Source organism: Camelus bactrianus, chromosome 8 (genome assembly GCF_048773025.1).
Source record: "Camelus bactrianus isolate YW-2024 breed Bactrian camel chromosome 8, ASM4877302v1, whole genome shotgun sequence".
NCBI lineage: Eukaryota > Metazoa > Chordata > Mammalia > Artiodactyla > Camelidae > Camelus > Camelus bactrianus.
This window is the reverse complement of record NC_133546.1, coordinates 69073594-69091465: the sequence shown is the minus strand read 5'-3', so window position 1 is coordinate 69091465 and position 17872 is coordinate 69073594. Positions and strand designations below refer to the sequence as shown.

The window sequence follows — 17872 nt, the reverse complement described above, 5'->3', positions numbered from 1 at the left end:
AACAGCCGGCGTTACCACAGTGGGCTGGAGTCAAGAAAAGGGCAAAATGGCAAGTGCCAAATGGTCCCCCAAAGCATCGTGTGGAGCCCATGTGGGTTGTCCTCTGAGGACTTCCTGCAGATTACGGGAGAAACCTAAGGGGGCTTGGCATTCCCACAGAGCAGGTGGGGGCAGGGGCAGGGGCAGGAGAGGGAAAAGATAGCTCTGTTTCTTTAATCTTATTTTTATCTTCTGACTGGTGAGGTCTGAGAAATATAAGTTCTCTTTCAAAAGAGAACATATTTCAATCAAACAAGATAAGACTACATCATCTAGATAGAATTTATATGTGAGGTTTACTTGAATCGCATAACATTAAGTTCCTTTGGATTTTGTGTGTTTTTTTAATGGAATGAGACTTTATTTTTAAATTTTTTTTCCTTTTTTAAAAAATTCTTTTTTTTTTCATTTTTGTAGGTAGGTATGTAGGTTTATTTATTTATTGAAATGGAAGTACTGGGGATTGAACCTAGGACCTTGTACATGCTAAGCACTCACTCTGCCCCTGAGTTATACTCTCCCCCCTGAGATTTGTTCTATTTTTTGATATATTCATTTCATCCTCTGGTCTAAGTGAATTCTATATTTATAACATACATCTGACCAACTTAGAACAACTCGAGTTTAATTTTTTGAACAAAAATGCAAGAAAAATCTCAGCCATTATGAACCCACAGGGAATGTCACACTGGATATTTACAAGTAATCAAAAGTTAGTACTTTACACACTAGTTTTTCATTATAAGGGGTTTGGGAATGGGTGCATCCTCAAATGAATGGTCAAGTCCCTCTCCTCCTGAAAAGAACATAACATACAGAAGTTAATGTCTTTTTGAGAACTCAGGGTGAGCACCCTAAGTATTGATTGTTCGGAGGATCTATATTGTTATATGGTTCCTTAACCCACTTACTTTTTATCTTTCTCTTTAAACAAATTGCTGATGTAAACCTAGAGTTAGTTTTTTTGCTTATTTTGACTCTCAGTCGAGAGAAGCGATGTGGTAGAGAGAGCATGCTCTTGGGACTCTTGAGTTAGAAACATGGATCAGCCCTACTGTTAGTGTGACCTTGAATGAGTGAGTGAGCTTCTGTGAACTCAGTTTCTTCATCTGTAAAATGGGCACAGCAGTGGTTCCCTCAAGTTTCATATGAGCCAATACAGAAAGGCACCTGGCAGATGTTAACCACCTTGCCCTCGGCAATCAGTCTAACTGTGGCTCTGCTGTCTACCACAGCTACTGTGACCTTCAGCCAGTGAGCTCTGAACTTCAGTTTCCCTGCCTATAAGAGACTGACATACATGTGAAGTGATTAATATAGTGCCTGGAATACTCTGGATGCCCAACGAAAGGCAATTTCCTTTTTTTTTCTTTTCTCATGAGGGTGAATTGACTGATGTGGAACAGCTGGATCTCTTAAGCAACAAAGCCAAAAGCCTTTCTACAAACTGAATCAGTAAGTCAAAAGGCTAAGGCAGTTTCCCTTGTCCCTGTCACTCTCAATATTCTGCGACTCCCCAGACCACTCATAATGATATCTGTGATTCCCATGCCGCAGGCCATGCAGACACGGGCAGCCCCGCACTGGCTGCCCTGGGCATCTCTGCGCTATTTGTTGATATGATTCGAAGGAGCAGCTCCCTCTCTAATTCAAGAATTTGGACTACACTGTTTACGCTAGAGTCTACAGTTTCTTCATCACCCCTGTCAAAAGTTTATATTGCAGTGGGAGTGACGTAACAATTTTTCCTAAACTTCTCTGAGTATTCTATTTAAAACCTGGCATCAATAAGAAACAATCTTGGGTTAGCACTGAGGCTGAAGGCAGGCATGGCCTCTAAATGAAGGTGCAACCAAAGTCAAGTCCTTTGACTTAGGAAAAAATAAAAATACGTACAGAAACGAGAAATGCTAATGTTCAAAAATTGCAATCTTGATGTTTAATAAAGTTCCTATAAGAGTTGCTAGTTGGAATGTCCTTTTTTAAGAAAAGGTAATCCCTGAAAAAGCCACGAGACTTCATGTATGATTTGTGATTTGCTAACTGCTTTTATAAACAATCTGTGCCAAATCTCAGTTTGAAAAGCCAAATGTACATTGCTTTTCAAAGAGAAAATGTAATTGATTACATCTACTCATACGATGACCCTGCTTTTTCACCACAGTGGACCACATTTGAAAAATCTTTATCAGGAGAATCTCATGTATGTTGTTATCTAAGTGCTAGTGTTTCAGAGCTGTGTGATGTTCTGTGATTTGAGACTGGGCATAAAATGTGTGGATCTGCCCTTTCCGTCACCTGATACTTCCCTAACCACTGTACTCATCACTTTGTAACTGCAATCACTCATTTTCTCCCTCCCACAGGACTGGGAGCCCAGGGAGGCAGAAGCACCTTGTTCACTTTTGTGTCCCTGGCTCCTAGCACAGTGAGCAACACAAGTGGGGGATCAAAAAACATATGTTAATGTGTGAATAACGTGTATGTGTGTGTGTGTGTGTGTGTGTGTGTGTGCGCGCGTGCGTGCATCTATTCTCCTTATCCAACAATGTCTTGTGTTGCCTTTTTCTTTTCTCCTTTTTCTTTTCTCTTTTCTTTTCTTCTTTCTTTCTTTTTCTTTCTTTCTTTCTTTCTTTCTTTCTTTCTTTCTTTTCTCTTTCTTTCTTTCTTTCTTTTCTTTCTTTCTTTCTTTCCCTCTTTCTTTCTTTCTTTCTATTGAAGTAGAGTCAGTTTACCATATTGTGTTAATTTCTGGCGTACAGCATAGTGATTCACTTATGCATTATAGTATTTCTTTTTATTACTCTTTTTCATTATAGGTTACTACAAGATGTTGAATATAGTTCCCTGTGCTATACAGAAGAAACTCATTGTTTATCTATTTTATATATAGTAGTGAGTATCTACAGATCTCGAACTTCCAATTTATCCCTTCCCACCCTCTTCCCCTCTGGTAACCATAAGTTTTTTTTCCAACATCTGTGAGTCAGCTTCTGTTTTGTAAATAAGTTCGTTGGTATCATTTTTTAAAGATTCCACATATAATTGATACCATATGTTATTTTTCTTTGTCTTTCTGGCTTAACTTCACTTAGAATGATGAACTCTAGGTCCATGTTGCTGCAAATGGCATTATTTTATTCTTTTTTATGGCTGAGTAGTATTCCATTGTATAAATATACCACATCTTCTTTATCCAGTCATTTGTTGATGGACATTTAGGTTGTTTCTATGTCTTGGGTATTGTAAACAGTGATGCTATGAACATTGGGGCATATGTATCTTTTCAAAGTAGAATTTCCTCTGAATATATGCCCAGGAGTGGGATTGCTGGATCATAAAGTAACTCCATTTTCAGTTTTTTAAGGAATTTCCATACAGTTTTCCATAATGGCTGTACCAAACTACATTACCACCAACAGTGTAGGAGGGTTCCCTGTTTCCCCTTTTCTAAGCATGTATATTTTCTCCTTTTAGGATGGAATAGCTTTTTAAGAACCAACCTTTTACCTTCCACTACAGAAAATTTAGATTCCAGAAGATATTGGCTTATTACTTTCATTCATGCTTATGAAATCCCTGTCAAATCTCCCCATAATTCAGGTTCCTTATTGTATACAAGGAGCAAACAGAGACGAACTACAGTTGATTCTGATTATCCACAGTAGCTATTTCCCATAATGTTACCATAAACAATTAGAGACTACTGAGTCATTGCTCCTAGGGGAAATACAGTTAGGTTCCCACAAACCTCTCATCACAATATTCTCATCAGCTCATCAGTACACAACCTTATTTTATAGTGACTGAATGAATAAATGAATATACATGAGCAGTTATCTGACTTTGCAGGGGGAAAATGTTTTCTCTGAAATGACAAAAAGATTAGAGATTCTACATGTTAATAAAAATCATAGTCAATTAAATGGCCAAAAAATATATTTGTAACAACTATGATAGATATCGGGTAACTATCCTCAATTATAAAAAGTTCACGCATATCAGTGAAAAAATCCTAAGGCTTAATAGAAAGGTATAAATATACAGTTTACTTATATGTAAAATGTTCATTAGGAAATAGTTCAACTTAAGTAACTAAAGAAATGTAAATAAAAGCGGTAATGAGACACCATTGCTCACTCTTAAATCAGAACACATTTTAGAATTTTAATAGTCATTACAAATGAGAGTTTGATTAATGAGCATTCTCATAATTTTGGGGGGAAGGTTCAGGAAAACAATTGGTAATAGATGCACACAAGAGACTTTAAAATTACGTATACCTTTTAAATGAGGAGTTTAATAAAAAGAACAAAGACTGGTGTAGGAGTATGTTCATTACAATGTTATTTATAACAGTAAGAAGATTGGAATCAACCTAAATATTCAATTATAAGGAAATATTTGAGTAAAATTTAATACTGCCATAGGATAAAATATTGTACAGACTTAAAAAAATGTATTTCAAGAGGTGTTGAATGATGTGATAGATGCTTATAACAAATTTGTAAGCACATTGTGCTTGCAATTATGTAAAAAATATATGTGAAGAAAAATCTCAGCAAAATATTCACAGTTGTTCTTTCAGGTTGTTAGAATTATGGGTGATAGATTTTCCTTAGTAACTTTTAAATATTTCTAAACCAGTATTTCTCAAAATTTTTAAAATTTCATCCTTCTAGGGAGAACTTTTAGATTTTTCTTTTCCTAATCTCCCCCCTTATGAAATTTTAATGTGTGTCTGTTTATGGATTGTGATCTTTCTGAAGTCCACAAACCACTGTAACATTTAAAATATCTTTACCTCTCTCTAAAAACCAATTTTCACCCTGTTGGGAGCAGTAGCGCTCTCATTGAGAATGCATATCCTAAATTATATATAATGAACTGCTTTTACTTTGATAATCAGATAAAATATTTATTAAAAGAAAGTTCTGGAATGGATAGTATCAATTCAGAGGAATAAGTCTCTAATAGTAGAATTTCTTGTACTCTGGTACCTGAAATTTTGAAATAATGATCTTTCTTTTATGTCTAAAATTGCTTATGTAAGTAAACATGTATTCCAACTAATATGTCCAGCTCTGTAATGTGTAATATAAGCTGACATATTTTTCAGGGAAGGATGTTAACTTTAATAAAGACCAACATTTAAATTGCACCCTAGTGTGAACAAAATTATTTTCATGAGGATTATTTATTTCTCTTAACTCCATTCTACAGAAAATAAGGCTCAAAGAAATTAAACAGCTTGCTGAACATCACATGATTTGTAAGAAGTAGTTATCTGACTTCAAAAATATTTATTCTTTCCATTACAAGTTGCTGCTGGGGTCAGTAACAGTTTTCTATGAGAATATGATACACGCACAAAGCAAGGGAAGACCCTGGAATGAAACTCTCTGAGCAGTGTTTCTTGTACTAACATTCAACCACAAATGGTACCACCATCATCTGTTCCAGTTTCCCCATACTATGTAACTGGATTGGCTTACCATGATCTTGCCAACATTCTTTGAGCACTGTCATCTTTTTAGTAACTTCCCTAAAAATGTCACACTTCTCTCTTCAGGCCAGGACATGTGGGGCTGGTGAACCCAATCCTGCAAACGTCCTTCTCTGACTCCCTGAGACCCCTTGCCAAGCCACTGCTGCTGGGAGACAGCCCCAGAGCATGACTTCTTGCCATGTACTTTGAAGTAGATAAAATATGCACTCACGGACATCTGTCTGTTATTTCCTGCACTCACAGCTTTGTTCTTCTTTATTGCCAGAGGATTCTATGGATGATGTCACTTTTCCCTGAAGAGAACAGGCTATCGGAGCTTTTCACTGACATAATTAATTATCTGTAGCTTGATTCTGGGCCAAAAAATTCTCAAGGCACAGCCCCCAAAGAATTAACTCTACTGTGCTTGCTATTCTTAAGCTTTTAAAGAGACAGGATACCATATCTTTCTTTTTTTTCTTTTGCTCAGACCCTGATAATGGTATTTGTGTTCAGTGATATCAAGTAACAGAAAGTGAACTGGGGCACTATTCTATGATTTCACAAGGAAGACCTTCGGTTCAATAGGCAGCAAACTCTAAAGGTCGCTACAGATCAAGTATACAAAGCAAAGCTTTTAGGGCTTAGTCTTAGATGCTCCAGGACTGCATCACAATTACTGAATAGACTCTTTGGGGGATCCTGTGAATCTGCAGCCAGAAAAATGAGATCTCAACCAAAGTGCACCATGTTAAATTATCCGCAAGGTGAAAAGCTTCAGTTTACCAGTCACAAAAGCCTAAGCCATCAATATAGTTAAACTTTCCATACAAGATATAAGAAGTTACCAGAATGACCATATATTTTGAAAGTTTTCACCTATGTCTTTATAGAGATCTAAGGCAAGCTAGCCGGTTCACCAGAAAATGTCACCCTCCTCTTTGCTGGGTTTCAAGATTATGTAAATGAGCTATTAATTATCTCTTTAAAACTGGGGCCCCGTGGAAAATTACCAGCACTGCAGATGTCATAACATAGTGGAGGGGTTTCAGGGAATCAAGGCACTTGATTCTGGCCCCTCTCTTCATTGAGTGAGTGATATCATAAGATCTAGGAAATCTCTCAACTTTTCTCAACTCCGGTCGAAATAGCAGTATCCTACCTAACTCAAAGAATTATCTAAAACTGTAGATTTGACTACATATATAAATGCTGCCTTCCCTCAAAGGGAATTGCTATTTACAACCTCTTTTGCTGCTTTGATTCTGCATAAACTCATTTAAATTTTGCTCTCTCTGGATTAATTTAGTTTGGTCAATTATCTCTTTAGATCTACTGTCAAAACTTTTAAAGATTTAAAATTACAGTGTAATAAATGTTGATTATTATTTTTTTTAAAACCAACATTACAGACTCAACATTAAATTAAAAGGGAAAGTGCATGTCATTTTCTCCCAAATTCCACTCCCCAGGGCTAACTCTATTAATAATTTGAAGTGTCTCCTCAGAATTGCTTTTCTCTATAGATACATAAGAGCAGATGTCAACGCAGACACATTCTCTCTCTGTCTCTGTCTTTCTTTCTTTCTCCTCCCTTAATATTATTGAGCACTTACTACATGCCAGGGAATCTGCAAAGTACTTTGCAAACATTATCTTGTTTAAACTTCACAATAACCCTAACAGATAGGTACTAATATTACCACCCTTTCATAGACAAGGGATCTGAGGTAGGTACAAGGAAGTTCAGTAATTTGCCCGAAGTGTGTGGTGTCAGGATACAAATCTAGGCAGTCTAACTTCAGAGCTGTCACTCTTTAATATATACTTTGTGAATTCTCCCCTCATACCTATTAATATGGAGCCTCTCAAATATGTACCACTTAATTTTTTAAATTTTTATTTATTTATTTTTATTTGGGGGGCAGGTAATTAGGCTTTTGTTTATCTTTGATGGAGGTACTGGGGATTGAACCTAGGACCTCTTTCATGCTAGGTATGCACTCTGCCACTGAGCTCTACCCCCACCTTGGATCACTTAATGGTTTTATTCAAATAGAAGGGAGACCTCAAGAGGAATGAAATTTTATTGAAGCTAATACCCATTTCACCAGAGCTGAGAGATTTGTCTCACTTGTTTTTCAATAAACTGATTGAGTCTCCTCAATTTTTACATGTCCATCTCTCAACTGAGTCTTTTTCAGCTTTCTCTGCTCTTCTTACCTGAATCTGTAACCCACGTTTAGATCAAATATTAATACAAAATTAAAAAATTCCAAGGGAAAGACCAAATAATTGTGTTGGACTAGAATTCCACTGTGTTGAGTTTGTTTGAAATAAAGCTCCCTCCTGTGATTATGCCTTTAGTAATTAGGTAAAATCTTTAGCAAACATCTCTTTGATTTGTCCTGTTACCTCCTCTAGATGACAGCTGTAGGGCCTGGCTACTGCTTCTGTTTTCCACCAACACCAGCACACGCCATAGATGGAGCCGTTAGTTATCACTTTACTTCTTCACTCCCTCGCTCCTTCCTTTCTTCTTCTTTTCCATTTCCTCATTTATTAATTTAGCAGCTTTGTGTAAACTTGCTATTTTGCTAGCCGCTATGATGGATCCCACATAATTAGGGCATAATCCCATTTTTGCATGACTTTGTAATTCACTAGGAATGAGATTTGGGAACGCAACTCCTATAGCTAATTATTCATCAAGCCACCTTTTGGAAGGAAGGATAGGAAAGTTCTAGAGCGCGGGATAGCATAGGGAAGTCAAGAGAAATGATTAACTTTAATTTCAGTTTGTTGACTAACCTAAATGGCTCCAAGCCTTACAGGCACAGTTGATTCATAGAATCATAGGAATTTACAGTAGGAAAGACCTTTATCCCTTTAACTTACAGCTAAGGAAACAGATTCAGAGACGTCAGTGATAGGCCCAAGGAATACAACTAATTGGTTGTTGATTATATATTAGAATCCAGGTCTCTTGATTCTCAGACCGAAGAGCTGTCCACTATATTAAATCACTAGTAAACATGTGGCAACTGTCTCAAGCAGGAATTAATCCATGTGCTAATTAATTAGTTTTTAAAATGTGAACTGAGCAATATTGTTTTGGCCAGATCCATTTTTTAAATAAACATTCGATTGCTATTGGGCACACTTGAAGGAACCCTGGCATGCCATAAAATCAATGCCCTAAAAAAGTAGTTGGTATTTCACTGAAATTTGTGTGTTTAAATACATTATTTGTCCATTAGCAATAGGAATATTGATACTGAGCTCGAAATACTTGACTCAGTATTTTACCTTAATTTTCAGTTCTGTGAGTGCATATAAAGTATTGTTTATAGCATGCTTTCTTCGCATACGCAGTTCCTACAACCAATTTTTTTTATACAGTCCTCTTGAAAGAAGATGTTGGAAAAACTTGATTTTGTTACTTTTATCCACAACTACTGCCAATAACCAATCATCATCCAAAGTCGGAGGCAATCTGGTTAAGCATGTTATATATCATGGTTTCATTACTTGCAGCCCCTTAGAATTTTTTTTTTTTTTTCATGATAGCCTAAGCCTGAGCTTTATCTGACAGCATGGCATTGATTCTGATGTTTAAAAATCTCTGCCTCACTAGCTTGCATATTGTTCCTGGTGTAACAGCTTTTTCATAATAAATGACCAAGAACCACTGGCCAAGATTCATATTAACAGCTGGGAACTTCCAGGAACAAAACTTTGAATATGATGGAGTAGATACAATGGCTCAAGGTCCTTCTAGTCTACTTCAAACTCCTGCTGCTTATTGGCAGTTACCAAGTTGCCAAAAATTGTTGTTTCAGACAATTGAGATGCGTTGACCTCTCCTGAGTTTTTGTGGTTAGGAATCTTATCTGAGCTGTCATTATCATGCTTCAAGCATCCAAAAGCCAGTGGTCAGATAAAAGCATGGTGAAGATGACTAAATAGAAGAGGCAGGTGGATGAGATCAGACAACCAGTGTTGCCAGATTTCTCAATGCTGAACTCATCATTTCATGTTCAACAGTGGTTAGTCTTACAGAATATGATAGGAATATCCCAAGATTTCCTTCCAGTTTTTCCACGACCATCAAGGCCAACATATGTATAGTCCGAATGCTCTCTTTCCACAGCCACTCTTCACACATGCTTAATCCCAAGAGCTAATTTAGCAAGACACCATGGAGCTGCGGCAATACAGGCTCACTCTTTCCAGCTGAAGTTCTAGTGGCTGTCGTCGCACAGATGGTGTCATTTTCATGGGGATCAGCTGAAAGGCTTACAATCCCAAGATAACTTAACCACAGCAAAACCATTCGAAGCATCTCTTCCTGACATGCCTGGTGCAGCAACTAAAACCTCACCAAAGCCATAAATAAAGAAAACAATTGTGTACTTCTGATATTGCAGCTGCTAAAGTGGAAGCACGTGGTACCTTAGGTATGACAAGTAAGACCCAGAGAAAACTCATCCCCCGCACCGATCCAGCTCAGATCTGCATTTGGCATCTTTTTAATGCTATGTCGCACCTAATTCTCATCTGAAACTCTGTCCCCGTGCTCTTTGAAACTCACATTCACTCACAAGCCACTTCTAGGTTTACAAACTCTTCTGAAAATGTTCCTAGCACCTCCTTGTTCGAAAAGCAGTGATTCTCAAATCTTACAGAACACTGAAAGCATTTGAAGCTTTTAAGAGATATTGATTCCTGCCTCCCACTTCCAGAGATTGTTGTCTAATTGGTCTGGGTGTGGTTCGAGCATTTGCAGCCAAGTTTGAGAATCACTTCCCTAAGGCAACTCTGGCTCTTTCCCTGAGGACACCTCTTCCCCAAGAGCCCTCAAAAGAAGCTGGTAGTTTCTCCCCAACTCTGCTCGTAGATTTCTGCCTGCTTCCGATCATTCTCTCCCTCTTCCCTAAAATGCCCTAGCTTTGAATCTCTCTTGACTCCTACAAGTTCCACTTCATTTTTCTCCTTCTCTCTACAACAAAGCTCATTGAAAAAGCTGTCTATACTCACTGCCGCCAGTGATTCCTCCTACCAAATGAGTGTGGCTCATTTGAGCCCACTCCAATCCAGTTTCTGCTCCTATCACTTTACTAAAACCTCTCTTACCAAGGCGTGCCATGACTTCCCCTGCTGCTAAATGCAACAGTCAGTTCTCATTCTTCATTCTCCTTGATCCATCAGAAGCATCTGACACTTTTGATCTTTCTCTGCACTTTGAAAAATTCCTCACGTTGACTCCAGAATACTTTGCTAATTTCTTTCCAACCTCTCTAGCTGCTCATTCTCATTCTCCTTTACTGATTCCTCCCTCCCCATCTTTCCAACCTCTCAGTGCTAGAATTCCCCAGGGCTCAGTCCTTGGACTTCTTATTTTTTTCCTTCTAAATTTTCTTCATGTTTTCACCTGTTTCACAACATTAAGTACCATTTATATACGGATGACTCCCAAATTGATAACTGCAGTCCAAATGTTTTCCTTAAAACTCCAGACTCATCCAAATGCCTACTGGGTATCTCTCTGTACTTAAATATCTAACAGCATCTCATACATAATGTACAAAATTAAATTTCTGGTCTCTGCTTATCTACTTTGCTCCACCTATGGCCTTCCCCATCTCAGTAAATGGCAACCCCTGATTCCCATTTGCTGGATCAAACAACCTTGGAGACAGACTTGGCTAATCACCTTCTTACATATTCCATATTCAACCTGTCACCAAACACTGTAAGCTCTCCTACAGAATTTGTACAGGACCTGAGCACTTTTCACCACCACCACTCTCACCACCCTGGTGCAAGCCATCAGCAGCCTCCTCATCAGCTGTCTGGATTACACAAAGCCTCAGAGCTGGATCCCTGTTTCTGGTGGTGCACATCAACTTGGAAGCAAGGAAGTAGATAAAGAACTGCTGACAAAGGGAAAGATCTCTGCATTTTCTCTATTCATTCAACCATCGTCAATACAATAAAACTAAAACTGGTTTGGAGTTCACGGGAATGGAATAAAAAACAGACACAATGATATTTTAAAATTTTACATAGTTATTCAGCAAATATGTGTTAAGTACTTAATATATAAGGGTTCTGATTACCATGAACAATGAAAAATATCCAAGAGAAAATATATTTTTTAATAAAAAGCATTCTGATTTTTATACCCCTTTCAAAGGGTTTTCCCTTTCAAGATCTTTTGAGTTTAAAGTCACCTCCTTTAAAAGTAGATAATAATAGCTGGGAAAATTCAGAAAAAGTGTAATGAGAAAGGACTAGCCTTTTCACAACAAAAACATAGTGCTATGATAATTAAAAGAGTTTGGAACCTAAAAAAAGAAAAAAGAGGACACCAGTGAACTCATCTATAAAACAGAAACAGACTCGCAGACATAGTAGACAATCTGTGGTTACCAGGGGAATGCGGTTGGGAAGGGATAAATTTGGGAATTCAAGATTTGCAAATATTAACTACTATATATAAAAATAGATAAAAAGCAAATTTCTTCTGTGTAGGGAACTATTCAGTTTCTTAATGAAAAAGAATATGAAAATGAATATATGCATGTATGTGCATGACTGGGACATTGTGCTGTACACCAGAAATTGACACATTATAACTGACTGTACTTCATTAAAAATAAATAAAATAAAATAAAATGTTATGGTAAAAAAAAAAAAAACAGTGTGGTACTAGTACACAAAACAGAAATCTATGGACTACATGGTAATTCAGAAATAGATTTAAATATTATAGGTAAAAGTGATATTTCAAATCATAGGAGAAAATTGTTTGTTCAGTTAATGGTTATTCACTTATTGTCTCTCAGCTGTAGAAACATTTATCTTTTATTCTACTCCATCACTTGGAGTCTGGAACTCTGAAAATTGCATTGCCCGACTCCTGTGTTTGCTGCTCCCTGTTGGGTTCTACCCCTGGGAGTCACTAGAGGGATTAAAAGGAGGGGAGGGGAGGGGGGGCCTTTCTGTTTTGTCCTGATGGTGCTGCTCCAGCATAACATTAGCTCCAGCTCCAGCATGTCAGACCTTCCAGACCTGCCTCACCCAGCTCCCTCGCAGGCACCAGCAGAAGCTGGGCAGTGAGCCCCGCAGAGAGGTCCCTCCTCTGAACTCCCGTGTTGTACTAGGTCTACCTCTTCCCTTTGATTCCCCAGCGCTTATCTGCTGGGGTATCTGCTTCTTGTAGCATCCTCTCTGGTCACCTCAGCATTCTCTTTTTACTCTTTCAGCTTTCCGACGTCTGTGTCACCAAGGCTTTTGGGGGGGGGTAATTAGGCTTATTCGTTTATTTATTTGTTCATTTATTTATTTATCTGATGGAGGTACTGGGGATTGAAACCAGGACCTCGTTCAGGATAAGCAGGCACTCTACCACTGGGCTACACCCTCCCCCCACCAAAGCTTTTTATTAACTCCTTTCTGTTTTAAATCTCGAGAGTGGTTTCTGTCTTCCTGACAACAGTCATCTACAAAAAAGTAGAGTGGCTCACCTTAAACAAAGATGAATTCCAGATGGATAAAATATTTAAATGGAAAAACAGGGGGGGGCAGTACTAGAAGAAAATTTGAAAGAAATCTTTCATAATCTGAGGGTGAGAAGGCCTTTCTAAATCTGATCTAAATCAGAAGCCATAAAAGAAAAGATTGATGTCTGACTAATAATAGTAATAATAAATTCTCCATGGTGAGAAATGTCAAAAGCAAAGTCAAAATAAAAATAATGAGATGGGGAAAATATTTTATCTACTCATATCCCAGGCAAAGAACTAAATTCTTTACTATATAAAGAACTCATATTACTCAATAAAAGACAGAAAATTCAACAGAAAAACAGGCAATGAGTATGAACAGATCAGTCATAGAAAAGGCAATATAAATACCTGGACAAACATTTGAAAAGATGCTCAACGTCAGTCATAAGAGAAATGTAAATTTAAACTACAAGGAGATAGCCACTTCACCTGTCAGACTGGCAAAGGAATTAAAACATCAGACTGGCAAAACTATTAATAATGCAGTGTGTTTTCAAAAGTGTGAGAAAACACCTATAAAGGGCAACTTAGCAAAATCTATATATCCTTTGACTCAGCAATTCCAACGCTGGCAATATGGTCAAGAAAAAATTTGACATGTGTGATAAGATGTATGCATAATGTATTTATGCAGCATTGATTGTGCAGCTGAGACTGGTACAGCTTAAATGTCCAACAGCAGAGGACTGCACTAAGGTACACGCAACTATCATATAACCGCCAGCCTTTAAACAGAACGTAAAATCTCTGTGTGTTCTAATAGGGAAAGATTGTCAAGGCATACTTGATATCTGAAAAAGGCCAATTGCAGAATGGTGTATTTGATATACTCCACTCATGTTAAAAAAAAAAGAATATATACATCCATATATTATACCCTTTTCTAGCTTTTCAACCATATGTGTGAATTAACCATTCCAAATTTTAAAATTATTAAGTTACCTAGACTGACTGTGGTGATCATTTCACAATATACAGAAATGTCAAATCATTACATTGTATACCTGAAACTAATATAATGTTATATGTCTATTATACTTCAATAAGCAAAAAACACCATGAAAGATAATAAAATTGTTGTTTTACATCACACAAAAAATATTTTCAACAAAAAATTTTGAAAATCTATAAACTTTACCCCTACAATCGTATTTTCATATTTGGTCTGATTTTTGGACCCCAGTTTACTACTGAATCAGAGCCTGGCTCCATCCATACGCTTGCTTTATAACTACAACGTGATTCCCGAGCATGTAACTACAATAAGACTCCACCTTGGAAGAGATTCAGGAATGACACTCTATCAAAATATAAAAATCTCTGAACACCTGGACAGAACGGAAGTTCTTTTCCGGGAAGTCCTTGATGAAACATGTGAGCAAGCTATAACAAGTGATGGAATAAACTTTCAGGCACTAGCCTCACAGTAGGTGTTTGTCTGGAGAATTGCTTTCTCTGCCTGATGACCTTTACTCGATGTGGAAAAACATTAAAAGTAAAGTAGGACAAAATCAATGAATAGAATCAATGCACTGCTCCCATCAGCCAACCTTGAACACAACCTATATTAGTGCCTCTGCTTTCAAACTATTTGCATGATCCATCACAAAAGAGAAGAGTCCCCAGGAAGAAGACTCAACACTCTTTACGACGGGGAAATGTTCCGGGGACTGCAGACAAGTCAGTATGACAGGACCGCAGACTGGGGAGATGCAGTCAAAGGTGAGCCTGCAGAGGGGAGCACATGCTGGTGCATGAAAGCCTCTCAGAGCAACAGGGAGTGTCTGAGTGTTTCCAGCAGACACAAGACTTGATCAATTTGTATTTTTAAAAGCTAATGCTTGCTGGGACACGGAGAATTACAGGTGACAAGACCACAGGAAGGGTGTACCAGTTAGGAGGCTGTGGCAGTAAACCACATGAAAGGCAGTAAGGATGCTGAAGTGAGGCACTGACGGTGGAGGGCACGTCTCTCCAGTTGTGTGAGGTCAGGGACCCTGGTTTATTCCTCCCTTTCACATGCCCTCCACTCCCTAGTCAGTTTTCCATGCTTGCCTGTCAGTTATCCCCTGGTCAATTGAATCAACTGTCAGGAGGTGGTAGAGAATCCACAGGAAAGGCCGGGTTGTTGATCCACTCTGCTATAGTGGACAGCAGTGTGATACTGTGAAAGTCATGGCACTGAGGTGGTGAGGCCCGGGGGAGGGGAAACTCACAGCCACCGGCGTTCTGTCTCACAGGTGAAGAGGGAGAAGCCTATATCCCTCCCCACTTAAGCAATTACAGCTCTGGAGAGGCAGGAAGGGAATGCAGTGTTCAGAGCTTCCTGCTTTCCACTCTTCAGTGACCCAGAAGCACCTCTCGGTCGGGATGTGTACATCTCTTTTCAGGAGACATCTTTGCCCAGGTATTTTGCAGTCAGCATCCTTGGCACTTCAGGCTGACATGTCAGACCACAACCAGCCATAAACAAGTCACATCGGATATTGCAAAGGTAAATACTGAGGACACACACTCTGTATGCAATGGTGCTCTTATCTGCACGCAGATGATCGTCCTTTGTAAACTCAAAGCCGAGAATTTAGATTCCATTAAAAATAAAAAGCATGCACATTTTGATTGTTTCAGAATACAGTTCATCTTACACATAGTTTTCCAGTTTAAAAAAAGGTTTGCTCATTTAAAAAATTACATGTATATAATTTATATCATATGTATATATCTCACATATTAAAATTTGTTCACTATTCCAAGATGGCAGGGATAATTATTATAATAATTTACCACAGGGCAGACCCATTTAAGGCTCAAAAATGGTTAACACCACTGTTCAAGGGACACTTACTTTCATTGGTGTGAGTGTTGGTTTTGAGCCCATTAGATCATTTCCTACATTTGCTTAGGGACATACAAATGCGTGGTGTATCACTGATTTTCCTCATAAATTAGCTATTCCCCACAGAGCCTGGGACTTGCAAACGTGCTTTCATTAGTACTATTTTTAAAAGGCAGGGGGAGAGTGGAGTCTACTAAAAGTTGTGCACATTGTTTCTTGTTTCCTTTCAGGCCCTTGATCAGGAAATGTTTAGCATGGGAGTATTGCCAGAGATTAAGGCTGCTGTTTGGAAAGGTCGACAGAAGTTCTCTCCTGCCAGTACAAAAATATACATTGTCAAAGCGCGAGACCGTGTCCACAGACAGGATTACGCGTTAGCTGAGAAGACCCAAGTGACAGTGCCCTTCCTGAATCAGTCGACGATCTTTCTTTCGATTATGCACTAATACCACAGTGAAATGATTTCAACAATTATCATCAGTGCACTGCTTTCTCTTTTAAATACAGATGGTTTAGATAAAAATAGTTCTCTGTTGACAGCCGGGTGACGTGAGTCCCTCTGAGCTCTTCACGTGTTTTGAGGCTGGGTATGGCGGGTTGACGTGATGCTTATGAAGTCAGATTTCAAATCCCACCTGGGCCAGCAAGCTTTGCAAAGGAAAATATTCCACACATCTGCTCTTGGAAGCCCATCTGGCAAACCTGAGGACGCCACAGGTCATTCGAGGTTCAGAACAAACCCTCTGAATCATCACCAGTGCTTCAAGAAAGGTCTCCTGAGGGGCACTGGAAGACCATGAGGAAAGAAGTGCCTAAAACAGGCCATTCGTTATTGACCAAGTCTTTGCCCAGTGACTTCCAGGAGTATCCCTAGAACTGCTCAAAAGAGAGGAGGGAACAAACAAGGGGTTAAAAGCTGGCCTGGGAATTTGTAAACAATGTCAAGCTGCTAGCAGTTGTAAGTAGTGCTGTGACATCTCACTAATTTGGACAACATGAATTATTTTAAATTTTATTTAATTTTGGGGGGGAAGGAAGTAACTAAGCTTATTTACTTTTTTAGAGTAGGTACTGGGGATTGAACCCAGGACCTCATGCATGCTAAGCATGGGCTCTACCACTTGAGCTATACCCTCTCGCCAGACAACATCAATTTAAATTCACCATCTTCTTGTGAAGAAAGAATGAGAGAAAGAAAGAAAAAGAAAGAAAGAAAGATGGAAAGAGGAAGGAAGGAAGGAAAGAAAGAAAAGCAATTCACCGTCTTCTATGTATGCAGCTTTGTATTTTACTATTAAAAACATGTAATAACTATAAAAATATGTTATAAGAATTAATAAACCAGAAAATGCACCTAAACTTAAAGGGAAGATTTTACTTTGCTTTTCGATGCTTCCAATCACCAGTTTGACAATGGCATCGGCGTCCATCCCAAATGGATTCGTGACAAGTGATTGCTACTGTTCAGCATGTTATAATTCTACTGAGAAGCATGAAAAAAGAGCAAGATGCAGGTGAGGAGATAAGGCAGTCTCCTGAAAGGAACCTAAACATCAGTTCTAGTTGTGATTTAGGGACCCCCCCCCCAAAATTATCCCAAGTTGTCAATTTCAAAATGTGTCATTTTGTATGGGAAAAGCTCTGTCGGCAAATAACAGAGGCTGCTTCTCTTTATCTGTGGAACAGAGTTCTCTGTCCCAGTGAGTTTGCTCTTTGGTTTGGACTACAAAAACAGTGGGGGCGTGTTATTTTTCTGGCATGCAATAGGCATTGGCTTGAGGGTCAGAAAGCCATGGTACACCTTACTAGGACATCCTTCGGGGAGTTTATTTAAACCATCTAAGCCACTGTTTACGTCTCATCTAACTTTTGGCCTAGTGTGATCATTAAATCAAATATGAAGGTCCTGGTGTAGAGCAGGCAGCTCAGGAAAGA

General features: G+C 38.5%; 1 protein-coding gene and 1 long non-coding RNA gene across 6 annotated transcripts in view; one reads left to right on the top strand and one right to left on the bottom strand.

The window, feature by feature from the left end:
• FILIP1 (filamin A interacting protein 1) overlaps positions 1-17872 on the bottom strand; it is a 209182-nt gene that overhangs the window by 73486 nt on the left and 117824 nt on the right. The window lies entirely within an intron of this gene.
• On the top strand, positions 14501-16305 carry LOC141578383 (uncharacterized). Its single transcript, XR_012508758.1, has 3 exons — positions 14501-14823; positions 15342-15595; positions 16168-16305. It is a non-coding gene; the product is annotated as an uncharacterized LOC141578383 (long non-coding RNA).